Source organism: Physeter macrocephalus, chromosome 6 (assembly GCF_002837175.3).
Source record: "Physeter macrocephalus isolate SW-GA chromosome 6, ASM283717v5, whole genome shotgun sequence".
In the NCBI taxonomy this organism is placed as follows: Eukaryota; Metazoa; Chordata; class Mammalia; order Artiodactyla; family Physeteridae; genus Physeter; species Physeter macrocephalus.
Window position 1 is genome coordinate 73656013 of NC_041219.1, and position 27841 is coordinate 73683853.

General features: G+C 38.9%; 1 protein-coding gene across 6 annotated transcripts in view; it reads right to left on the bottom strand.

The window, feature by feature from the left end:
• The window catches only part of ITPR2 (inositol 1,4,5-trisphosphate receptor type 2), a 537217-nt gene that overhangs the window by 120668 nt on the left and 388708 nt on the right, over positions 1 to 27841 (bottom strand). The window lies entirely within an intron of this gene.

Genomic DNA, 27841 nt, shown 5'->3' on the forward strand with positions numbered 1-27841 from the left:
GCCGCTCCGCGGCATGTGGGATCTTCCCGGACCGGGGCACGAACCCGTGTCCCCTGCATCGGCAGGCGGATTCTCAACCACTGTGCCACCAGGGAAGCCCTTTTACATTTTAATAGTCACTTTATAGTGTCAAAATTGCTATAATTATTTTAAGAAACCACTAATGCTATTTTATGTGATATAATTAATAGTACAAATCTATACAAATAATTTTCATTTCATCCTGCTCAACAGAAATATGATAGGGCCTCTCTCTTTCCTTCAGTATTAATGAAATGATCCTACATTTGTCTTGGTTGATTGCAGATAAGGGGCACTCTAAAAGGCACTTTAAAAAATGCCTAGGCCTCCCTTCACATGTTCAAACATTTAAAATAATATTTTCATTCATGATTGTATAAGTAATCTATACCAATCTTGGAAAATTTGAAATATATAATTTTTTAAATAAAAAAAAGTAGAAGTAATTGTACCATTTTTTTCTACCTGGATGTCTTTTATATTCTTTGTAACTGATGGCCTTTCCTGACTAAAGTCACCTAGTTTCTTTTTCCTTGTTCTGTGTTCAGAGAGTGCCCTGTACGTATCTAGATAGTATAATTTCTCATACTGTATCTTAGTAACTATTATTACTCTCCAACAGGCTGTGACATGCTTGAGGAAAAGCACCTGGTCTTACTCACCTCTACATTCTCAGAGTCAAAAACAGAACTTGGTACATCAAATAGACAAAAATAAATATTTGTCGAATCAGTAAAGAAATGGGTTAATAAATGACGTTCATTATGCACGTAAGTGAGCAAGGACCCATAAATCTCAGTAAATTATCTCTCTGTTTTCTCCTCGATAAAAGAGAAAGGCCAAAGAAATCTGATTAGATATCAGATGATGATAGAATTCCCAGTGTTTGCAGAAATAAAATATTTTAATAATTTTTCTTGTCTCATTGTTATTCATGTACTTATATCCCTTCTGCTAGATTGTAAACTATTTGGAGAGGAAGGGACTGGGTACTCAAAAATGCTGAATTGAATTGAACCCTTTATGAAGCAAGGATAGCATTCCTATTATACAGACAAAATACAAAAGAAGTAGAGTATCTCACTGATTCTGAAATGTGTGAAAATGACTGGTATCAGTATAGAGCTCTCCTGGTCCAAATATATAGTTTACTAAAAAGCACAGTACAAATTCTCAGAGACCAATTAACATATGCCCAACTGTTTTTTAAAGAAAGATTTAGTCCCCTATTTATGCAATTCTATAAAAAATATCATGTAGAATGGCCACACTGCCCACCAGAGATATCAGTTTTTCCTTAGATATGGGGTCTTCACTCTGGCCACATTTTGTCCGCTATACCTGCCATGTACCTTTTTATATGACATAAAAAAAGAAAAACAACCCCAGCACCCAAAGATGCAACGGCATCATTTAGTATTACATGCTTTGGAAACCAAAGGTGAAAACACTTGATAAGTTTCTGGACAAGTATAGAACGTCTGTCAAGAGCCATCATAGTAAGAAATCTGATTTAAATCCTAATGAAAAACTGGAAAACAGCTAATTAAAATAATCAAGGATAGCCATATTACAATATCCAACTGTACTTGACAGAGACCCTCACCACAGTACTCGAAATCAGCTGATGTCACAACACAACATAGTCTGGAAAACCAACCAGCAATCAGTATTAGTAATAATGAGAATCTGAACATGGGCAACAGTACTGAATGCCAAAAGGGATAATGTCATAGGTGGGGAAATCTCTGGGCTCTAGAAAAACTTGTAATCCACAACAATCTTTGTAAGGCAAAATAGTAGCAATTGTTTTAGATACGATGTGGGTTTACATTTGTCATACCTGCTTAGTAAGGGATGCCAAAATGATTTTACCAATAAAGAACTCTCATTAGCTCATTATTACAAACAGAAAAACTAGCCCTGAGATAATTTGTTGTCTACCATAACAGAAAAATTTTAAAACAAAATGCAATGTAATCATGGGCAGATATATGCATATATATAAGTGAGGAAGGGATCAAAAGCTTTGGTGGATAGTCAGCCTTATAAAAGAATCAAGACATCCCTATGAAGCAAAGGACTACCAAGAAGGGCTAGTGATTCTTTCACTATATGTTGAAAAGAAAAGTGAAAATCATGTACCTCATTATTAATTATGACATATTTGTAATTTAGTTAAATACATACACAACACTGAATAGATATTAACATATGTATATGTATATACACATACTTGTAAGTACAAACCTTATACATAAACACATATAACCTACAGCAGGGTCTTTGACTAACATTGTTCAGTTTTTAAAATCCAAGACTGGGGAATAAAGATGACAGACTTGGGCTTTTCATTTTTAGCAGCATCCCTTATTGAACCATTTCACATTTGTCTTCGTATCATTAGGATTTTAGTGTTCATTTCAGTTTGGGTCCAAGTAAGGTTGGAGTTAAAAAACCAAGCAATTGCACTTGAACATTATTCAACGATAATTATTCTTTGGCACCTCTCATCTGTGAACTTTTTCATGTAAGCTCCACTTTTATTAATTGGTAAAACTGACATGGCTACCAGCTTTCCAAAGATTACAAAGTGAGCCACAGCCTGAAGTCAGAATAATTGCCTTTATCTGCTTAGGTTTGGTACATTGCTTTTATACCAAACACTCTTCTTGTTTGAAGCAGAGAGAAATCAGCAAAAGAGGATATAAACTAAGGTTTTCACCTATTCTAACAGGCTTAAAATACACAAGTCTTGTATTTTCAAGACATCTATTTTTCTCTGATTTTGTGATTCTGTTGTGTGCAAAGCACAGAAGTATTGTGGGATTATAGAGATAAGTAGACACTTTCTTCTTTCAAGCAACCTACTTTCTAGTTGGAGGAATTAAAACAATTACAGAAATGTAATTAAAAGAGGGAAAACAAGGGCAGAAATACAAGGAATCACATTTGGTTGGTGGTACTAGGAAAGGAATCATGTAAGAAATGCATTCGATAAAGTTTTTTTTTTTTTTTCTTTTTTTTTTTATGGTATGCGGGCCTCCCTCTGTTGTGGCCTCTCCCGTTGCGGAGCACAGGCTCCGGACGCGCAGGCTCAGCGGCCATGGCTCACGGGCCCAGCCGCTCCGCGGCACGTGGGATCCTCCCAGACCGGGGCGCGAACCCGGTTCCCCTGCATCGGCAGGCGGACGCGCAACCACTGCACCACCAGGGAAGCCCCCGATAAAGTTTTTAAAGAATAGAGAAAATGATGAAGGGGAAGGAGGATGGCGTGAGGAAGTCATTCTAATGTAGAGAGGGATCTGCATGAACCAAGTCATAGAGGATGGATAGCAGGAGATGGGACTAGAATTTGGAGTCACACTAAATGCCCATGTGAGGAGCTTGAATAGAGAATACTTCTGTGGGTTGAATTGTGTTCACCAAAAAGATACGTTCAAGTTCTAACCCCCAGGACCTGTGAAACTGACCTTATTTGGAAATAAGGTCTTTGCAGGTATAATGAAATCAAGATGAGGTCATACTGGATATTGGTGGGCCCTAATCCAAAGACTAGTGTCCTTATAAGAAGGAAATTTGGATACACACACACACACACACACACACTCACACACACACACACACACACACACACACACGGAGAATGCCAACTGATGACAGGAGAGATGGGAGTGATACAAGCCAAGGAATACCAAGGATTGCCAGCAACCACCAGAAACTAAGATGAAGCAGGGAAGGATCCTACCCTAGAGCGTTCAGAGAGAGCTTGGCCCTGCCAACACTTTGATTTAGAACTTCTAGCCCCCAAAACTGTGAGAGAATAAAAACCTGCTGTTTTAAGCTATAAAGTTTGTGGTAATTTGTTACAGCAGTCCGAGGAAGCTGTTTTAGTCTGTTCAGGCTGCGATAACAAAAATATCATAGATGGGGTGGCTTATAAACAGAAACTTACTTCTCACACTTTTGGATGCTGGGAAGTCCAAGATCAAAGCACCAGCAGATTCAATGTTTAAGGAGAGCTCACTTCCTCGCAGTCAGATGTCTTCTCATTATAACCTCATTGGTGGAAAAGGCAAGGGATCTCTCTCAGGCCTCTTTCATAAGGGCACTAATCCCATTCAGAAGGGCTCCACCATCATGACCTAATCACCTCCCAAAGGCCCCACCTCCTAACACCTCCTAATACCATCACATTAGGCATTAGGATTCAACATATGAATTTTGGGGAGACATAAACATTCAATCTATAGCAAAAGCTAATACAAACCATAAAGGAATTTTTCTATTAACTGTGGCAAGATAAACTGAGATCCTTACCTATTCTTTTTGCTTCTATTGGAAAAGGAATTAGGGGCTTAGAGAGAATCCATTTGGGAAAGGTGCCATCTGTCCAGAGCTACTCTCAGGACTGTGAGGTCCTTTATAAAGAAAATAGATCAAGGAAGAAATAACTCTTCTTCTAGAATGTGGTTGCCAGAATTATCATTCTGTTAGGAGTAGGGTCAAAGCCACGTTCAGAAGAAGAAAAGGTTTACTCACATGAGGCAGTTCAGCCCTGCGGTCTCGACAAGAAGACAGTCACCGTGGCAGGCGGTGTTTGCACTAAGATACTTTAGAAGAGAATCAGCTTCAGGCCCTTCAGTAGACAGGAGCACCCCCTTCCCACTTCAGGCAGCAGAATCCAGGCTGCAGGAAACCCCCGTTAATATTCAGCTCGTGTCTGAGGTTAAGTAGTGAAGGGCTCCTTTCCCAAGGAGGAAATGGTGGCCTTTCCCAAAGAAGGGAGAGTTGGAGGAGGGGTCAGATGAGGATGAGACGAAGTGGGAAAAGTATTATAGATGGGCTATGGGAAGCAGAGGAAAGTACTGATTCACCACCAACCAGTGTAATGGAATGGGTTAGCTGGGGAAAGTAATGAATCTCAGTCTTTCTTAAAAAGTCAGTTAAAAAATCCCTTTTCCTCTTTCTCAGGCTTCCCTGTTCCTTAGTCAAACTCAGTTATTCATATGATCTTGAGCAGAATTGGGACTGTAACCAGAATGAGAGAGAAAAAAGGCAATATTCATTTTTCTGGATTTCCAAATAGGCTCTTGAGAATCCAAAGAGAAAGCCCCAAAGAAAGCGTGACCAACCGGGAAGCTGGCAATGGACAGAAGAGAGAACAGAGGGGGTGTTCATTCTGAGAAATACGGTTTGGCACCCTGGGAAAGAGATGGGGCAAACTCCTGAGCACCTTGCCTGGCAGCTGTGGAGGATTCATAAACCACCAGCCCAAGGGACCCCAGACCCGGAGGAAAGCATGAGATCTCAAGACTGTCTTCTCTCGTCCCTGCCGCATGCACACAACCACAGGGAAGTAAGGAACTGGTCCCTTCCCTCCCCCTGCAGGACTGAAGGAGGGACCCTGGAAAGCCAGCATTACCCTACGTTAGAGCATCGTTATCCAAGCAGTTTAAAAAACATAGCTTTTACTTAACTAATATCTAAAATAAATTCTTTATGGTTCTTAGGGATCAGTTTATTATTTCCATTTTACAACGGTGGCCAAACTAAGATAAAGATACATGCAAAATGACAAGAAATTTGCGAAAATTTTTAAAACTCCTAATTTCCAGATGATCTAGACTCCTATTCATGAGGGTCTGTCTGAAATTATAGTAAAATCAATAAAAGACCTTTAATGATTATAATAATTATGATAGCTCAACCCTTGAAGCAGGGCAAAGAAGGAGAGGGGGCAAAAAAGGCAAGAAACAATGCATTTTTAAATGATTGAAAGTAGTAAGTTTTCTAGGTACTCAGATTGTGACAGGAAGCATTACAAATTGTTGTGATGAAGAATCTAGCTTTCCTACTGATGGCTAATATTCATGCTAATACAAAGGTTCTCAGAATGTGGTCCAGGGCCAGTGACAACAGCATCACCTGAGAACTCATGAGAAATGTAGTTTCTTAGGTCCCACCTCACCTTCAGGACCAGAAACTCTGGGGGTGAGGCCCAGCAACCTGGTTTAACCAACCCTCTAGGAGATTCCATTCCTGCTAAAAGAATCCTGGTCCTTAATATGTTTTATCACCATGACCAACTTATATTCTTAACTGGAAATCCCCTTTTTTGTAATCTAAAATTAAACATAAAAGAAGTAACTTTTTAAAAAGAAGCTTTTTCCTTTAAAAACCTAAAAGAAAAATGTAAACATTTATTAAATACTCTTAATAACAGTAGTTTACTGAAGCCATTTTTCAAAAAAATTTGAAATTGGGATCAGACATATCAAAAGTATTCCATTTAATTAAAAGAAAACTGGTCACTTATCACTCATGGCTTCCAATTTCTGAGCTCACTTTGCTCTTTTAAAAAGATTTCTGTACTCGGTATTTACAATAGCCAGGACATGGAAGCAACCTAAATGTCTATCGACAAAGGAATGGATAAAGAAGATGTGGTACAGATATACAATGGAATATTACTCAGCCATTAAGAAAGAAATAATGCCATTTGCAGCAACAAGGATGGACCTAAAGATTGTGATACGGAGTGAAGTAAGTCAGACAGAGAAGGACTAATATCGTATGATATCACTTACATGTGGAATCTAAAAAAAATGGTGCAAATGAACTTATTTACAAAACAGAAATAGAGTTACAGATGTAGAAAACAATCTTATGGTTACCGGGGAGGAATGAGTGGGGAGGGATAAATTGGGAGACTGGGATCGACACACACACACTACTGTATATAAAGTAGATAACTAATAAGGGCCTACTGCATAGCAACAGGGAACTCTACTCAATACTCTGTAATGACCTATATGGGAAAAGAATCTAAAAAAGAGTGGATATATGTACACGTAGAACTGATTCACTTTGCTGTACAGCAGAAAGTGACACACACTGTAGATCAACTATACTCTAATAAAAATTTTTTTAAAAAAATAAAAAGACTTCTATACTAAAATCCCATTCAAATAAAAAAAGTTTATTAGAAGGTTTACATAATATACTATGTAATAAATATATTAGTTTATAAAATTAGTTTATAAGTGTATTTTCATGAGCAGATGAACAAAATTACCTTCTAAAGCAAGCTTTTCCCTACAATTATTTGTCATATTTATTCTTTAGTTTCATTTCTTCAACTAAAACAGGTCACACTCTCTCCTACCTTAATACTTAGAGGCTATATATACTAGTATTTTTTTTAATATGATGATACCGTTGTAGTTGATCTTTTTTTTTTTTTTTAATATACATTTATTTATTTTTGGCTGCGTTGGGTCTTCCTTGTTGAGCGTGGGCTTTCTTTTCTCTAGTTTGCAGGCAGGCTTCTCATTGCAGTGGCCCTTCCCGCTGCAGAGCATGGGCTTAGTTGCTCCGCGGCATGTGGGATCCCCCCGGATCAGGGCTCGAACCCGCGTCCCCCGCACTGGCAGGCAGACTCCCAACCACTGCACCACCAGGGAAGTCCCTATATATTAGTATTTTATAGAAGCTATATATATTAGTATTTTATTAAGAATTTATCATTTTAAGGGAAAATACCTGCCATTTTACATTGTTTCATGCAAACTTTAGCAAAGTATAAATCTGAACTGCTTCTGATGTCAATGTAAGAATGTACATCAGTATTTTCTGAATGACTAAAAACTACATGAAAATAAACTATGTTAAGTAGGTCATCTTCTCTGAAATCTGTATTTTACAAAAATATTCTATATTAATCATTTTGGCAGTGTCCTAGTCGAAATAAATAAAATATTTCATGGTGAAAAGCAAGAAAAAAAACGAATTCTACATGTTTAGTGAGCTTACCCGAAATACAGATAAACATTAGTATAAGACAAAGAAGGCAGCAGCTGATGTCTAGGAAACCCCCAAATGAGGTACAGTCGGAGTTTTTTGCTTTTGTTTTGTAGAACTGATGACAGACATTTCTTCAGACTCTATTTCTTTTTGATGTAAATAAAGACATGTCTTTGAAATTTGTGGGTCTCACTGTTCCCACAGAGGAAGTAATGCATTTCTTCAGACCCAGAGATAAGAGGATAATAATACTTTAGTATTATTATCTAGAAATAATAATAGAAATAAAGCATCTAGAAATAAATTTGCTGGATATTTACAATCATGTCCCCTCCTTAGTGATTTTTCAAATGTGGCTTGGGAAACACTAGCAGAACAGAAGGATCCTTCTCCATGACAATTAAAATAATGAAATGTGAGTGTGAATTATTATTTATTTGATGCTAGTGTATCTCCCTCACCTAGAATATAAGTCCTAGGGGGACAGGAATTTTGTTTTGCTCACGGTTGTGTCCCATGTAACTAGGACACTGTTCAGCATGGAACAGCTCCTTAATAAATATTTATTGGATGGATGGATAGATGGATGGATGGGTGGATGGCAGGCATAGAGAGTTTTTGTTCAATCTTTAATGGTAAATGTGTTTAATTTTCCAAAAGAGATTGATTTTTAGAAAATATTGAATTACAATTTCTGTATATGAAACATGTTCTAATTCCTTTCTGGAATAAAGCAGTCGCTTACTTACAACATAAAGAAATTAGGAATTACAGCATTGCTTATCTCTTCAAAAGTATTCTGATTCTTTCATTGTTTCTAGTGATCTTTTCTTTCCCCCCAAGGAAAGCACCAAGAGGTGAAGAAAGCCATCGTTGTGAGGGCTCTGACCATATTAAAGTAGGTCTTATGGTTGGCTGGGAAAACTTAGAGAATTCTTGCTCTCACAGTAATTGTTGGAGTAAGTGAGATTATTATTCACACTAAGGGACTATCTCTGGTTCTGTCTCTGACCTTTCATGGGAACACGTACACATCCCTTGACCTTTTTATGTCTAATTTACCTGGCTGTGAAATAACAATAATACATACAATATCATATCAAAGAGAATTACTGGAGGGTCTGTTCTTCTAATGCCCCTGACATTCCTCAACCAACCAGACTTAGTGAAGAGCACAGTATTACTATTCTACTCTCCTTTATGATAAACCTCTTCTAAGAATGAGTCAAGTGCTTTTCTCTTGCTCCTGGTCTTGACAAAGCCATTTGAAAGTGGCCTAATTAAAGGCTTGGAATCCTGATGATTTTCACAACCGTTCTCACACTGCCAGTGTGCTCAGGAATCCAATCTGAAGTGCACACATGAGCCAGATGTAAAATCAGGGGTGGAGTGTGGGAAGCTGAGAGGAAACACTGCGAGATCATTTTCAGGAACTTCAAGCTCAGTTGCTTGAAAGCGTTTCAACCTCCGGTTTCTGCAGCTTTCTATTTCTGAGTTAATCAGACTGAGAAATAACATGCTAGTGCCATCTCTATGTTTAACTGTCTAATCAACAGCTGCTTAAAAAAAAGGTCAGCTTTTGTTAGACAGAGCGGTTCTCAAAAGTGAGAGAATTATTGCTCAAGTGAACTTCTGCATTTCAAAGGCAAACCTAATGAAGGAGGAAATGAGGTGGCAAGGTGAATTTCAGCTCTAAGTCAGGATTCAGATTAGTTGAATCAAACTGAAAAGAGACAAAGAATTGCAAACAGATGTCTTCTGTTACTTGTTCATTCTGTGACACCCAACACCTTTTCAGTGTTATCTAGTCACTCAGAAGTTAAATTACCCAGGTTGCAAATGAGAAGACAAAGAGAGGGCAGGCAAAGAAAAGAGAGAAAAGGAGGAAAGGAAATTTAGAGACAAACTCATTTAGAAAGATTTGTTCTCCTTTCTTAAAAAATACACAGCTAACCGGTAGACATCTAAGGAAACACGCATTAAACACAAACATATAGATACTGTGGACAAAGCTACTGCCTGCATTTTAAGCTTCTTTGGTATTACATGATGAGGTCATGAATTATCCATAAATATTGTTAGATCCATAAAGCACGTTATATGCGATTTTAACATAACATAAAGACCCACTTATCCCAATCCAAAACAACAACCACAAAATTCTCTTCATAAGGTAAGCAATCATGAGCTAAATACTATGATTGGTGTATGCCTTGTGTGTTCATTCTAAAATACTTCAGGAAACTGTAGTGTGTGCCCAGTAATTCTCTAAGCATAGGGATTACAATAGTGAACAAAACAGACAAAACTCCTGCCCTTACGGAGTGGACTTTCTGGTCATGGGGGAGACATACACAAACAAATATATGGTCTACCAAAAGGGGAAAGTGCTAAGAAGAAAATAAAGCAGAAGGGGCTTCCCTGGTGGCACAGTGGTTGAGAGTCCGTCTGCCGATGCAGGGGACACGGGTTCATGCCCCGGTCCGGGAAGATCCCACATGCCGCGGAGCAGCTGGGCCCGTGAGCCACGGCCGCTGAGCCTGCGTGTCCGGAGCCTGTGCTCGGCAACGGGAGAGGCCACAGCAGTGAGAGGCCCGCGTACCACACACAAAAAATAATAATAATAATAAAAAAATAATAATAATAATAAAAAGAAAAAATAAAATAAAATAAATTTAAAAAAAATAAAAATAAAGCAGAGGATGGGAGGAATGAGCACGAGGGGGGATGGAGGCCGCCATTTCAAATGAAATGGTCAGAACGCTGTAACAGAAATGTAAAAGGCAGAAGAAACAGTCAATTCAATGACATAAAGCAGGATTACGTTTGCTGGCTTCAAAGCACAGCCACGAGACCAGTGTGGCTTAAGTTGGGGAGGAGGAGGGTGGCTGGAGATATAGGTAGAGGGGGCACAGGGGTCAGGTCATACTGAGAAGCTTATGAAACCATTGCCAAGATTTGACTTTTGTTTAGAAACTACAAGTATCAGAAGGTTGTAAGCAGAGAGGTGATGTAATCTGCATGGCATTTTTAAGGGTTCAGTGCAGCTGCTGTTAGAGAAGACAATGAGGAATGCAAGGGTGAATGGAGAGGGGAGGACAGTTAGACGCTTATTAAAATAACCCAGTTGAGAGATGACGGTGATTTGGACTAGGTGGTAGTGAAGGATGTCGGCAGATTCTGGAATCTAAAGTGCAAGAGGAAGGATGCTGACACAGATGGCTAGAGAGTGGGGATTGCACAGTGCTTAGCATCCGGGGCTTGGAACAGACCTGGGTTCAAACCCTGTCCAATAACAGTACTTTATTCATATTTATCTCAGAGAGTTATGGTGATGATTACATGAGACATAGCACTTAGTACTTGATAACTAGGAGCCATTTTTTTTTTTTTTAAAGTAATCAGCCACATGATCATCAAAGGTCTCCCAAGCCCTGTTCCTGAGTGCGTGCCCTGTTCTACTGAAAGCAATTGAAAAGTTTGGTCAGGAGACAGACACAAGCAGTTGGCATTTTAAAACAATCCCTTTGACCTCCCTGTGGAAAGTGGATTAAAAAGGGACTTGACTGGAGGCAAAGAGAAAGGAAGCTGCTGCAGCAGCTATCCAGGCAGAAGGAGGAAACGGGCAGGAAGAGGAAAAGCCTGGGCAGGTCTGAGGTATGCCCAGAGGGCAGAACTGGTGGGCCTTGCTGTCCCTGTGGCGTGGAGGAAGGGTCAAGATGAATGCCTGCTTTCTAGCTGGGTAACTGCTTAGAGGACCGTGCCACTCACTGAGAAAAGGACCTCAGCGTAGTTCTGGGGATGATTTTCAGACTGTCTCCCTGCGCCACAGTAAACGCAGACGGCAACACACAAGAAAGGAGAAGATCAGGGCCCTCAGGAGAAGCCAGAAGGGTCTGGCTGCCTGTCACCACCTGCAGCCTCAGCACTGATCTTTTCTTGATATGTGTGTTTAATTGATTACTTTGGAAAACTTCTCCCTTCATCTGTGTCAGTGTTGAACGTGTGGGAGTGATCAACTTCAAAAACGAGTTAAATACGCACTTCTAGAATCAGGGATGCAGTCAATAAAATAGGGGGTGTTGGAGGATGTCAAGGAAAACTTGCCCAAAGAAAGCGTTTCCTGTTAATACTGTATAGACAAATGTTTATTCCTTTTGGAGCTCATTTGTGGGCCCTCTTGCAGCATCCACTTAGGATCTGAACACAGCAGCTGTCTGAATTCGAGCCCTCCCCAACCCTAATGAGCTTCAGGAAGGCTGACGTGCTTCTCCTTCCTGCTTCTGTCTCAGGAATCTGAGCGTGAAGGCCTTGCTGCACCTCCTGAGCCCACTGACATTTAATTAGCACCATTGCTGTGATCCCATAGCGTGCGTTACCAGATGGGAACCGTGGAGCACCACGCGGGGTGGGTACCGGCTGAAACAAATCCCTTGTCTGGCAGCTAAAGATCTGCTTGTGCAATCGGGAACCTATATTTCCTATTAGCCCTTTACTGGTAGTGCTTTTGGGTAATGTGCTAAGAGCAGAGACAACCATACACGAGGAGGCTGCGGAAACCTTGGATGGACATTTTAAACAAAACACACACACGCAGACGCCCACTTCTTCTGAAGAGCAGCTGCAGTGTATTGAGGGTATAAATGAAGTTGCTCAGTGACAGCGAGACCATTTGAGTTGTAATGCCACCAATGTTTATCTCATCCTCCCTCCCCTCTAAGATTTAGAACTGATATTTCACTTTTATGCTGCTAAGGATAGGGATCAGAAGAGGATACACTGACTAAGCTGTTTTTTTTTTTTTTTTTTTTTTGCGGTACGCGGGCCTCTCACTGTCGTGGCCTCTCCCGTTGCGGAGCACAGGCTCCGGACGCGCAGGCTCAGTGGCCATGGCTCACGGGCCCAGCCGCTCCGCGTCACGTGGGATCCTCCCGGACCGGGCCACGAACCCGTGTCCCCTGCATCGGCAGGCGGACTCTCAACCACTGCGCCACCAGGGAAGCCCTCCCTTCTAATTTGATACATGTTGGGCTTAGGGCTGCACCTTGTGTATGGAATTCCTTGGAGTCCCTGGTCCCCGGCTCCTTTGTGAGTCTCTCCTATCTTGCTTTCATGTCCCATTCGCTCAGATCTCTCATTCTCAACCTATACGTTTCTCTGTCTCCTCCTTTCCTTTAAAGTGTTCCATTCTCGATCTTTTTCCTCTTCTCATTCCAATTGCTTTTCCTGAGAAATCTCCTATACACCCAGCACTTCCAATAGCATCAATATACTAATGTCTCTGTCCATCCATGTTCCAAGCCCAGCTTTCGTTTCTGAGAATCAGGTACCTATAATCAACAGCAGGTTAAACACCTCTGACCCAATATCCCATAAATTCCTCAAACACCAGAGGTCTAGAACCAAGCTTCTTCTCCCCCGATTCCACCTCCCAGCCTTCTCTATCTCCAGTCTTGTGAAATGCACCATCATCTTACCAGCCACTGACTCTACACCTGGCAGTTATCCAAGATTCTCCCACGTTCCGGCTCTCCTCATGCCATTCCCAGAAATGAAGTGGAGTTTGCATTTATATGATGGTGATGGCTTCTCATTTCTCCAGGGATAAAGGCCAAACCCCTTAGGAAGCTCTACATGCCCTGACCTGACCCTGCCAACCTCCGCAGCCTCATCTCTGGCCCTCTCCCACTTTGTGCCCCAGCCATTCTGGCCTTCTCTTTTGGTTTGGTCCTTAGGAATTTTACATATAAATCAGTGAGAGGCTCAGGATTCTCATACTGCTGTAGGGGGTCAAAGAACACATGCCCAGGGAGGACAGAGTTATGGTTTTTGCTTGTTTTGATGTGAGTTACTTTTTAAAAAGATTCTTTCTGTTGATAAATAGCCCAGATTAATTCCTTTAATTTCACATAAAAGAAAATTAGGTGATAATCAGATTAGTTTGATAGCAGGAAGGTAGAAAGTTCAAAAGAGGCTGGATGTGGGTCAGGTGACCAGCCTCGGGGACAGTTGGGGAAGGAAGCTGATGAGGGCAAACTTCTGGAGCAGCTTCTTTGAAACTGTGGCCTGCGGACGACTTGAATAAAAATACCCAGGATGTACGGTAAGAAGCAATTTGCGGTTCCACCCCAGACCTATTCAATCAAAGTATCTGGGGACGGGGTCCAGAAGTTTGATGCCCACTACAATGTCAGAACCACTGCTTTGACCTCAACTTTAATACACAGCATTTCCCTAGTTATGTACCAGATGGAAGCAGAATGTTACCTTTTCCCCAGTGAAGTTTCTTTATTCTGACCTCTAACCTCCACCCCTAGATCTGTGTCATTTCAAGTACTTGTGCCTTCATGTTTCCCTCGTCCGCTTCTGTTCTACTTGATTCATTCACACTCCTGTTTCACACTTGATTCATTCATACTCTCAATCTGACAATTCAACCTACGCTGCCTGGTCAAATAGTCAACTGTCGTTTAGGATCAGGCTCCCACTGTTCACAGAAGACTGAAATCACAGAATCATAGCAATGGAAAGAAAGAACCTCCAGTGAGTTCGTTTTTATCCAGGCAGACACTCTAAGTGTACGTCTCTCTGCTGTGTGTGTACGCATGTGTGTTACACTCATATACCAAGTGAATTGAATGTTATAAATAGAAACACGAAAGATACTTGCAAATAAATGACTTATCAATTCTGACTCATAAAGCTTTTTCAAATGTGAGAAACTTCTGATTGTGAAGATTCTAAAAATCATCTAAAGCAAGGGTTAGCAAACGATGGCTTGTGGGTCAAATCTGGCCTACCACCTGTTTTCTTAAATGAAGTTTCATTTTAACACGGCCATGCTCATTTCTTTACGTATTGTCTATGGCTGGTTTGGCACTAGAATGGCAAGTTAAATGTTTGCAGCAGAGACTGTATAACTGAAAAAGCCTAAAATATTTACTACGTGGCCCTTTGCAAAAAGTTACCTATAGAAGTGAAAAATAAAACACACTTGCAAATATTTTGCAGATCTCATAGAGCTGACAAAATGTTAGACATAGATAGATAGATAGGAAAAAAGATATATTTTGAACCAAGCAATTTTATATCTCTAGAAGTGATATTATTTCATTGATAACACGAATCCCAACAAGGGACTTTCCAGAACTTTCCCCTACTTATAATTTCAAATAACTGCTTGGTTGTGATGTAGAAGGGGAACTTTTTTGGTCTGGCTGAGGATAACTATTTCAGTTTCTGAAACCTGACTTTGTAGTTCAACAGTTTATCTTCAAGCATTATTTTGTCACTATGGTGTCTCACTTTTCTGTGCCTCTGTAAGTAATTCTGAAACTCCAAATGCACCAACAGGCGCAAAACACAAAGGCTGAGCAAGCTCATCACATTACTAGTAAGATGCACATACCTACAAAAGTCTCTTGGCTATTAAATCAGAAATATTTTTATTTTAGTATTTTCATACACAACCTTAATATTCTACCACTGGATCTATTGACCAAAAGAGTAAAGTGGATCTCTATGTCCTGCCATCCCATCCCATCTCATACTTCTACAGTGTATCATTGGAATAAAGTGTCAGCTATATAGTTAACCTTTCTTCATTTATGTTTGAGCTGGAAAAACAAGTTAACCAATAAACATAGGCAGATACATGCAAGCACAAACACAAACAGATACATCCAGAATACTACTTGTGCTTTGAAATAAGTGTTTTCATATTGGCTTACATATTTACTAATTATATTTTCTCTTTTTAAAATTAAAAAAATTTTTTAAACATCTTTATTGGAGTATAATTGCTTTACAGTGGTGTGTTAGTTTCTGCTATATAACAAGGTGAATCATCTATATGTATACATATATCCCCATATCCCCTCCCTCTTGCGTCTACCTCCCACCCTCCCTATCCCACCCCTCTAGGTGGTCACAAGGCACCGAGCTGATCTCCCTGTGCGATGCAGCTGCTTCCCACTAGCTATTTTACATCTGGTAGTGTATGCTACTCTCTCTCTTCATCCCAGCTTACCCTTTCCCCTCCACGTGTCCTCAAGTCCATTCTCTACATCTGTGTCTTTATTCCTGTCCTGCCCCTAGGTTCATCAGAACCTTTTTTTTTTTTTTTTAGATTCCATATATATGTGTTAGAATAGGTATTTGTTTCTCTCTTTCTGACTTTACTTCACACTGTATGACAAACTCTGGGTCCATCCAACTCACTACAAATAACTCAGTTTCGTTTCTTTTTATGGCTGAGTAATATTCCATTATATATGTGTGTCACATCTTCTTTATCCATTCATCTGTCGATGGGCACTTAGGTTGCTTCCATGTCCTGGCTATTGTAAATAGTGCTGCAATGAACACTGTGGTACATGACTCTTTTTGAAGTATGGTTTTCTCAAGGTATATGCCCAGTAGTGGGATTGCTGAGTCATATGGTAGTTCTCTTTTCTCTTGGGTTCATTTTTAATCGACCTATCTTTAAATACTTGCTTAGTAATGTCAGGTTATAAATTAGTGCATGAATAAAAGTATAATCATTAAAAGATCTTTTGAAGACTTGTAATAATGCTTTTGAGTTGGTGGATATCTTTAAAGCAGACTCCTGTGCCATCTGTCTTTGTGTTAGCATGTTTAGTATTCTACCAAATCCTTAATGTCTCATTAACTTTACAGCAACATAAATAAGAACTAAGCACCCTAAGGAACAGCTTAGAAGAAACTTATGCTATATTTCAATAAATATTTTGACTGAATTGTTTTTTGGCGTTTAAAACTCTCCAGAATTTGGTAAGATGTGTCCCTCCATTCTCCCACCACATCTGCACCACACTGCTTTCCATATCCCTTGTTGTGGCGTCCCAGAGTTCCTCACCTCCATACACATATCATGATGACTATTACCTCTTCCTCTGCTCTTTCCTTCCCTGTGATGGAAATGCCTTCCTCTCTTTTCTCGGCTTATCTAAATCTTAGCAATACATAAGGTTCATCTAAAATGTTAGTGCCTCCACAAAGCCCTCTATAGCAACACCAATACTAACCTATTCCCTTTCTAGTGATCTATGGTGCCTGTTAACTGTAATAGTCACTCATTTACTGACTCAATCAATCAAAAGTATTTACTGTATCAAACACAGTCCTATACACTAGGCAACACATTAATGAATAAAACTCAACTCCTGTCTTTGCTGAACTTGGAGTCTAGTGGCAACAAACAAGTAAACAGGCCACAGTAATTCAGTGATATATGTTCCGTGATCAGAGTAAGCACAGTGTGTGATGGGAGCACACAGCACAGGCATCAATCCAGCCTTGGGTTACAGTAATGAGAAGAAACTAAGGTTCTGGAGTCACAGGGTCTGGGTCTGTATCTAAGTTTAAAAGACTGTGGGAGAATCAAGAGTTTCATTACCAATATGTAAAGTGTGAGAGGCCTAAGAAGGCATTCAAATGCAGATCTCAAACAAGCAGCTGGATATACCAGTCTGGTGTTCAGAGCAGAGGCTCATGCTGACGATACAAACTGGGAATTTATTATGGTACAGCTGTTGTTTAAAGTCACGTGACTGAGTGAGATCATCTAGGGAGGGAGTGTCGATTGAGAAGACGAGAGAGCCGTGGAATGGGTCCTAGAACACTCTGATTAGAACACTTCTGATAGAAGCAGGAGAGGAATGGGAACCAGTGACAGAAACTGAGAAGAAGGGGCCGGGGAGGAAGCAGAAAGAGCAGAAAATCAATCGTGCTGCATGAAAGCTAAGCATTTCAAGAAGAGAGCAGCCGACTGTGTGAAATATTAGTGACAGGACAAATAATGATGGAGTTTGAGGACAAGCTGTCCGATTTATCCAGGTGGCAGTCACTGGTGACCTCGTTACGAGCTGTTCTGGTGGCATGGTCACGATGAAAGGCTGACAGGGATGAATTTAAGACAGAATAGAAAGAGGAAATGGAGGTAGCGATTGTATACAACTTTTGATCGTTTTGCTAAAAAAAGGGAGCACAGCTATGGGTCAATGGCCTAGGGGTTTTTTTAGAGAAGCTGATTTGCCTGCTTGAATGCTGAGCAAATGATCGAGTACGGGGGAAAGTTATATCTCTGTTCCTCTAACTCTCTCTCTCTCCCTCTCTGTCTCAGCCACACACTCATTTTCCCATGCACACCCCTAACCTGAGATCCCAGAGCATTCCAGGGACACATCTTCCACAGGCCTGCTGAGCTGTGATTGTCTTTATGTCTCCCGGTAATGAAAGGTAAATTCCATGAGGGTAGAGACTATATCTCATTTTCACACCCTCAGGATTCCCCGTCTGTAGCACAATTGATGTCTGTAGCATACCTGCCCCAAAAGGAACAGGCAATGTGATCTCAAGGAGGATGACATCCCCACAAGAATACAGGCTCATTGAGCAAGGGATTTAGATCTGTTTGCTGAGAACATAGCCAGGTTATAGTATGTGATCAATAAAGTTACGCTGAATTAAGAATGAATTGAGAATGAATGTAGCTGAGGAAAGTCATGAAAATAAATCTGATTAGCCTTAACACTGATGGAGCACTTCTGATGCACCAGGCTCTGTCCAGGTGCTGGACTGTGTATGTAGGAATATTTGTGGAGACAATTGTCTAGATAGCATCATGTTAAAATTTTTATTGAAAATTCAATTGCCTTTTATTATTACAGAGTATGCACGGCAACAGGATACAGCTAAGCTTTGTTTTTTTTTTTAATCTAGTATCTGACACACATTTTTAAATTACTAAGTTGTATTAATCTAAACCTCTATTACATCACCAGTAATTAATACTACTAGTGAGGGTTCCCTCGGTAAATTCCTATTAGCATTAGGTACAAAGAAGTGTTGTGCTTCACTAATAATCAGTATGGGTTTGTTTTTTTGGGGGGACTGGGTTTTGGGTGGGTTTTTTTTGCATTATATATGTATCATGTAACTTAAGTATTTATTTTTTTGCCTTGGTTGTCAAGAAACACAGAATAATTAATGCTCAAAGTAACATCAGTTGGTAATAACCTATTTTATTATATCAAACTGCCTTGTGATAGCAACACAGAAAAATATCTTTCTTGTAGGGGGAAAATAGCTTATCCTGATTTTTCTATTTCTTTCAAAAAAGAAAACCTGCAGTTACGTTAAGTCTTCAGGCAAAGTTCCTTCAGTTGCTTACATTTCTACATATCTATTTGCCAAGACTAACAGCAGGTTTTTCAGGTAGCTGGGCAATTAGGATAAGCCTATTTTCTGCGATTTGATAAAATAATCTCTTGATATTTAAAAAAGTTTTTTTCAACTAAATTCACATATGGTAAAGTTTCTACATTATGAAAGTCTCTCTATGAAGTGACCTTACATATCTATTTTCAGAATGACTGTGTAGCGTACACACTTCATGTTTATTTATATTCAACTCAATTATAATTCAGAAGTGTAGATCATTATTTATCCCTGAGGACTAAAAACAGCTATATTCATTTTTTTTCTGGTACGTTCTGCAGAACAGTTTAGAAAACATTGTTTACCATGGTGTCCTCTGCCCTTGTATACATTCTCTGAGACTTAATTAAATACCAGTAATAAGTTGGTCATAAATGAATAGTATAGGTATGACTTGTATTGCCCATTATTTTTTACTCTTGGTTACCAAGAAGCTCAGAGCTACCACTGATAAACAGTGAGGTTACTGGCCAAGACCCTTAGCATACTTAGATTCTTTTCCTTCTCAAGGCTTTGATCTTGTATTCTAACAGTCTAATTTTACAAGTGCATTTCTTATTCAATCTCAAATTCCTTTTATAAGTAGGTAAGGTATAAATAAATACATAAATATCCAGTAGCTGGTTAGTTACTTTGTTATATTATTTAAAACATAATCTATTCCAGTAAAAGAGCCATCAGGGTCCAACTACTCTCTAGTTAGTGTCCAATAAGTCTCTGAAGGTTTGCTCTGCAAACATAGCTCATGGATACTCATCATATTTTTTTAGAGAAAGCTGAAGTCAGAGAAGTTGAGTGATATAATCAGCTAATGGAGAAAATACAGGGTTCGGGGTGAATAAGAGTTAAGCTGCTTGTACTATATTCTAGCCAGCCAATTACTGAGCTACAAGTGCCTCTGTGAGCTGAAAAACCCAGCTGTGTTTTCTACTCTTTGCACTACAAGCAATAATAAAGATGAAGAAATTGTTAGTTAAAACCCTTCAAAGATATTAAAGATGGAAGTTGTGTATCCAATTACAAGCCCATCCTTCTACTTCTACAAATAAAGTAAATGAAGCAATGCTGATTACTACATATTAGCATAAGAAAATAGAAGCGGCAAAGAGGTGAAGCCGCCTAAGTCTCTAAGGAAAACATTTTAAGTAGTTTGAGCAATACATACATTTCATATGACTCCAGCATAAATTAAAATTTAGCTACTTAGAGTAATGTATATATGCATATCCCTTAAAATGAATATAGCTCAAGCAACAGCAGCTATGAGACCAAAATTCTAAGAAAATAAAACCCAGATTAATGAGGACTATCAGGATATCTAGCAAATTCTGTCAGCATGACAGAAAGCATCCCAGTCCTTGAAACAGGATAGCAGTTCCTACCATCCTCTCTCCACTGAAAGGAAAGAAAGAGATACTGGCTTTGGCTGGGGACAGGGTAACAAACCAAAGGTCTAAAATATGCTAGGAGATGTATGTATTTCCCTGCATGGAAAAAAAATATATAGATGCAGCACTGCCTGGTATCTCTAGCTCTCCTAATAGATTTTTTTTTTTTTGCGGTACGCGGGCCTCTCACCGCTGTGGCCTCTCCCGCTGCGGAGCACAGGCTCCGGACGCGCAGGCTCAGCGGCCATGGCTCACGGGCCCAGCCGCTCCGTGGCATGTGGGATCTTCCCGGACCGGGGCACGAACCTGCGTCCCCTGCATCGGCAGGCGGACCCTCAACCACTGCGCCACCAGGCAAGCCCTGGACTATATTTTTTTATTGCTCCCACTCACCATGAATCTGAGAGGTCATATAAATGGCTGTAATCCCAAGATTCTCTGTTGCTTGTTGAAAGATATGTAGGTGCCTATTTGAGGATTTAAATACCTAAGTATTTTTCCCTGTGATATTTTTCTTTGTGGGAAGTTTTTTTGTCTTTTGTTTTTGTTTTTTTTTTAACATCTTTATTGGAGTATAACTGTTTTACAATAGTGTGTTAGTTTCTCCTTTACAACAAAGTGAATCAGTTTATACATATACATATGTTCCCATATCTCTTTGTTTTGTTTTTTAATGAGGCCTTATGGGTACCCAGATTTTGTGAATCTACTACTAATTATGTAGCCTAGACCTATATACATGAAATAAAGAACAACTCTAGAATTATACACAGCACAAGCTAGTGTGAAAGAATGTATGCAGTTTGGGGTGAACATAATAGATATAAGAACTCAAAATAAAGAAAGATCATTGTTGACTGGAAATGGGGTAAGTAGGTTTCAATTTGAAGTTTAGAGGAACTAAGGTAATACTAAATGAATTTTAAGAACAGGAGGAGATATTAGTTCAGCAGAAAGGTGGCATCATGAATGAAAATAAGAAAAGCTCCTGACGAGGGAAGATATCATAGGGTCCTATCTATGTAGGGTTTGCTGACATGATTGGCATCGAATAAACTACAAAATTAAAAAGAAAGTCCATAGCAGTTGAATAAGATCCTTGACTGCCAGAATGCTAATATCTATTTTGTAGGATTCTATAAATCTTCCAGAGTACATGCATTATATAAAAATATTCTCAGCACACATGCCTTTTTACAAGAAATTATTCCCCCAAACTTTTTGAGTATCTGCCACAGCTAGGTATATACTTGACACAGGAACAGAAAAAAATAACTCTCTGTGCACAAGGATTTACACTCCATTGGGGAAAAATATCATTAATTTTATGATATTTGATGATGATGATAACAGTAAAATATCTTTATTCAGTTTTTTATTATAATACTTAAATTATAAAATACTAAATTTTTAAAGTATATCATGTCCTACTCATTCATTCACTCATTCATGCAATATTTCCTTTCTCTAAAATATCTATGGTGCATAAGTCATTGCCTCTGCCTGGAATGTTCTCCCCCTTCCCCCTATTCTTCAAGATTTAGTTCAAGTGTCACCTCTTCCATGAATTCTCTCCTGACTCCTCAGGGAAGCGTGTCTCGCGCACACCTCCATTTTAACCTAAGTACATTCAGTTATAACGATTTATCTGTCTCCCTCTCCTCCCTCCAAGACACACTCAATTGTGAGCGTTTTGATGGCATCTTTATTCATTTTCTATCTTAGCAACTGAAGCAATGCCTGACATAAGAGGTGCTCAATAAATGTTCTTGAATGACTATCTTATAATAAATGAGCCTTGGGTGCAGTGTTTGTGAGTATTATAGTGTTCAAGTGCTGGTGGCTGGTTGAAGGTCCAGCTACACAAGTCTTTTATTCCTGTAAACATGCCAAGCTCACCGCCACTTTCCAGCCATCTGTGGGATGCTCCCGCACTCTGCCCCGTTATATACTGCTGACTTTTGCTTTTTCACTTAGATCTAACTGCAGTTTCACCTCCCCAGAGAAAACCCTCTTGATCAGCCAGTCTACAACGGCACCTCCTGAGTGTCTTTCATCACACCCTCTTCTCATTCACTGCATAGCCTGTGTCACTATCTGCTACCTCTGGTTCGTCTATTTGTCACTGCTCCCAGTCAGAATGTAAATGCCCTGAGAGCTGATCTCTTGTTGGTCTCCTTCACTACTGTATCCTAGTATCTAGTACAGTGCCTGACATCTGGTAAAGCACTCAAAAGTCCATGCAATTGAATAAAAAAAGAATGAGAACTTTAGATCCTTTACTCTACAAGTGGCAAACTATGGCTCATGAGCTGCATTTTGCCTGCTGGTGAGTTTTGCTTCGACTGCTCAGTGTTTCAAAAATTTTTGAATGAGTTGTCAATTTTTAAAAATTAGGAGCTTTCACATTTTTTAAAATTTCAAAATTCAGACTTTTTGAAATAGTGAAAGAAGAGGAAATTCAGAGCCTGCAAGCCCAGTTGGAAAGTCAGAAGAGGTAAGCAACAGCTTTACCCTATCATCCCATCGTCCCAGCCTCACCTGCCCCCATATCACTCATTTTTGTTTGGCCCTGAAGGTGGTTTGGATTTTTGACCCTGATCTCTTCCAGTAAAGGTCGCACATGCCCTACACCACACTCACATAACTACTACAAACCCTTCCCCCACGAACCGCTGTTGGACTAAACCTTGGACTATGTCTTTAGAGATAAATTAACACAAGAACTTACCTTTTTATTATTCCTGCATTATGACACGGAAAAAATACATAATTAAAAGCAAAAACTGAATTCATTATACACTAGAAGAAAATCTAGGTAAGTGTTTAACAGACCTCAAGGTGGTGGAAGAAAACTATCATTAAACCATTAAAAAGCAAATGAACCAGGATGAAGTAGATCTAACTACTATGACTAAGATTTATTAACCTTAATTAAAGTTCACTAAGACAAAAATGAACCCCAACTGAAGAATGGGTAAACACATTTTCAAGTAATTCAGAGAATAAATAGAAATGACCAAAGAACATATTAAAAGACAGTCCATTTTATTAGTAATCCAAAAGATGTGAATTAAAATGAGATCCCTTTTCATCTATCTCATTAATTCATTCAACAAACATGTGTTGAGTGGTCACTATGTTCCTGACACTATCAACTTGGTGAAGCTTTTTTTAAATGGTAATAATTTTAAGATTCAGTAAGATGACTACCATCACACTGTGAGAAACAATTTTATAATGTGCATCAAGAACCATAAAATAGTTAGTTACTACCCTGCAACCTAGTAATTAAACTTCTTGGAATTTATCCTAGGCAAATGGTCAGTGTAGCAGAAAAGGATTAATGTATGAGGATGTTAATCATAGAGTAATTTATAATATCAAAAACATTAGAAACCTAAATGTCTAACAATAAAGAGTGATTAAATAAATTACGGTACATTCAAACAATGAACAATTACGCAGACATTAAAATTACATTTTCAAAGACTATTTAATGACATGGGGAAATGCTGATGAAAAAATTTAAAGCCTATATTTAAAAAATAATTTCATATATCCAATGAAAGGGATCCATTCTTTCTCACCTTAAAAGCCAGGAGATATTTTTGCTTTCCACAGGCTTGCTATATAATATTTCTCCCCATCTTGAAAAGCACATAACACTTCTCCCTATACTTAATTCTAGTAGGTATTGAAATAAAGGGTGTCATTGCAGCATTATTCACAATAGCCAAGATATGGAAATAACGTAGCTGTCTGTCAATGGATAAATGGATAAAGAAGATGTGGTATAGATATACAATGGAATCTTATTCAGCCATGAGAAAGGAGATCCTTCTGTTTGCAAAAACCTGGATGAAACTTGAGGGCCTTACGCTTAGTGAAATAAAAAGACAAATCCTGTATAATATCACTTAGATGTGCTATCTAAAAATGACAAACTCAGAGAAAGAGTGTAGAGCGGTGGTCACCAGGGTTTGGGAGGTGGGGGAAAGAGGGAGATATGGGGGTCAAAGTGTACAAACTACCAGTTATAAAATTAATAAATTCTGAGGATCTAATGTACAGCCCAGCGATTATAGCTAATGATAGTGTATCATAAACTTGAATGTTGCCAAGACAGTAGATAGTAAATGTTCTCACTACAAAAGAAAAATGATATTATGTTACTGGATTGGGTGTTAACTAATGCTATGGTGGTAATCATTTTGCAACATATAAATGTATCAAATCAACATGTTGTAACACCTTAAACTATACAATATTATATGTCAATTATATCTCAGCACAACTGAGGAAGAAATGAAACTAAACTAAAATAAAGTCTCAGAAAAACAGAAATCGCTACATGGAATCAAAGAAACAATATGAATTATATGTTAAACTTAACCTAAAGTACTGAGCAATGTTCTAGATTGCAGGCAGTAATTGTTCTAAAGAAAGACAGGAATAAAGAGAAGGAACAGGAAGAAAGCAGAATATAAAAGATCAAAACTACAGCAGAGAGGAGACAGAGACGCATGAGAAGAGCATGTGGAGGACAGAAAGTCTAAAATGGACACACAGCTAAATTTTAAGGAAATTCTCTGCAAGACACTATGGTATTAGAACTTAAGAAATTCCCTTTTTGATGTATTTATAGTTCTATGTAGATCAGACAAGACACTTACAAGAAGCATTATTTTTTTCTTGTAACACCAACCACAGGAAGGGCCAAAAGGATGTCACGGTGGAAAAAGCAGAACTACCTCACTACCATGAAAAGAGTAACAACAAAAATTGAAAGTCTGAGGGCACCAAAATAAACTGTCTGTACAAAAGATGATTATAGTAAAACAAGGAGGAAGTTGAACCTCAGTTTTGGAATTACTGAACTGTGCAAAGGCAGAAATCAATCCGCATGGTCATTAGCATGCCGGAGCCAAATGATTCTGCATTTGCAATGAAAACAGCCAAACCTGGATGCAAGAAAACTCTTGGAGCACAGCTACATGGCTACTTCTGAAGCAGTGTTTACAACCACTGTCTCTGGCATTGGTGTCTCAGTATGGGGGCTATTTGGACAACAGGTTCATAAGGAACTCAGCAACCATCTTTGGCCTCCTAAGAAACCAGCACGATATCCTGGCCTAAAGAAAGCCAAAGGAGTCATTTGTGGAAAGATCAAAAGAGCACAGTGGGCTCTCTTGGGGGTGAAAACTGAATTTTTCATTAAAATTAGTGGGAGGAGTCACCTCACAGAGAACACATTTATAAAGTGGCAAGGCAACAACTTCCTGTGTCAGTGTAAGAAAGTGAGCAGACCTTTGCTTAACTACACTGCTGGTTACATATAGGGTTGCATATATTTTGCCATTCCTGTCCTTTCCTTGAGTTCCTAGAAGGGACTCCTAGGGACTCTCGTTTCATGTTTACACTCTTACAATTTAACCACAAGCCCTTAAGTATTCAGCAATTCCGAATCTCTTTCTTCCCCTCACTCAGTCTGACATTCTCCCTCTTCCTGAAGACTGGCTTTATTTATGTATCTCTGTATTGTACCATCCCAGCTCTGCAAACTACCACTTTTCTAATATTTTGGTTTTCAGAAATTCAGAAACCTCTAGATAACCATTCAGACCATTTTCACATCCACTGTTTCATCTCTTCATTCCAGTAAGTTGTTTTTAACCCCTTGTTATTTTTTTTTTTTAACTGCTTCTGAATTCCCACTCCTTGGACAATTCCACCATCATCGTTGAATTTAATCTGTTCTCTCCTAGCAGTTTCATAAACTCAAATCCATCAAAATCATCGACCTTATGCTGTCTTCATTTTTAACTTCTTTCACATTTTAAATCGTTATCTTTCAATCCATGACTAGCACTTGCATTCTTTATCCTTATTCTCCACTCTTCTCGACATTCACCTTAACCTGTTTTAAAAAAAATCTGTATTCTCTACTCTTATACTTAATCCGCTTAAAACTGGACTGACCTAACATAGGTCTTTTCTTGACGTTGATCTTTTTATTGTTACTCATATTATGACTAGTAACACGAAACTGCGTTTTTAAACGTTTTCTTCATGGGTATGAGGTGATCTGGCTCCAACATCTACTCCTCTATTTGTTCTAGGTCTGACTTGGCTGGTCTGGTTGTTCATTTCCCACTTAAAAGACACAGGGTCAGGTCTTGCTTGTGTAGCTGGGATAACCTTTCCAGACAGAGCAAGACTAGCTTTCAGTCAAAAAAGAACATGGGTGGCTGTATTCCCTGACTTCCTTCTTCTAAAATTTATTACTGCTCATTCTGCCTTCTCTTTTTTTGCCGTTTTCCTCCCACAGTGCTACAGCTTCTGAAATAACTCTTGATCATGTACCCATGCTGTGTCACTGTATTTCTATATTCATTCTAGAAGCCAATATGATTTTAATTCTCAGTTCGTGCTTTTTTTTTTTTCTCTCTACTCTCATTCAGACTCTGGACAGTCCTTCTCTAGCTTGATTCAATTCCTGTCACCCAATTTCTTTCTCCCTTCCTTCCTTTCTCTTTCTTTTCTTTCCTTCCTTCCTTTTCCTTCCTCCTCTTTCTTTCTTTTCTTTCTTTCTCTTTCTTTCTTTCTCTCTCCCTCCCTCTCTCTCTCTTTCCTTTTCTTTCTTCCCCCCACTTTCTTTTCCACATCCTAAATCTCTGTGTTCTACTTCTTTCAGTGTGCCCTTCATCTTAACTTTCAGTTCCTCAATACCTAAAATTCTCTCTTGTCTTCCTAGCTATAACCCACTTGCCCTCACCTTTTGCTGTTCTATATGTGCACTTCGCTATACTGTGAGAGACCTAAAAATCTTCTCAATGGTGCAACTATATTACAAAATGATACCAGCTTCTTGTATTAATATCTTTTAGAATTTGACTCCTTCCCTGAATTTTTTTGTATAAATTATATTCAAGGTTACATACATTAGGCAGTTATACAAAGGACAGAGAAGGGCAATAACTGTCTAAAGAGGAAACTTTTAACACCTTAAACTCACAGAGTGCTGTATGTCTATTACATCTCAATAAAACTGGCAAAATTTAAAAACAAAAATTTAATCTACTCAGAGTCTTACTTATAGCTACCAATGTTTGTTCAATTATCTGGTAAGATGTACAGGGAAGCAGGAAAAGGAAGAGATTGTCGGTGGGAGAAAATGACTAGAAGGAGAGATTGGGAAAGTCTAGAAGTTTGGACTTCATCCTGTAAGAATATGAGAGCTGTATAGATAAAATCAAATGGGCATATGTCATTTCAATTTTTTAACTTCTAAAAACTCTGCATTAGAAGATGCAAATTTAAAGCTGATCTTCAGGTTAATGAAATTAAATTTATCAAATAAAATTTATCAAGCACCCATTTTC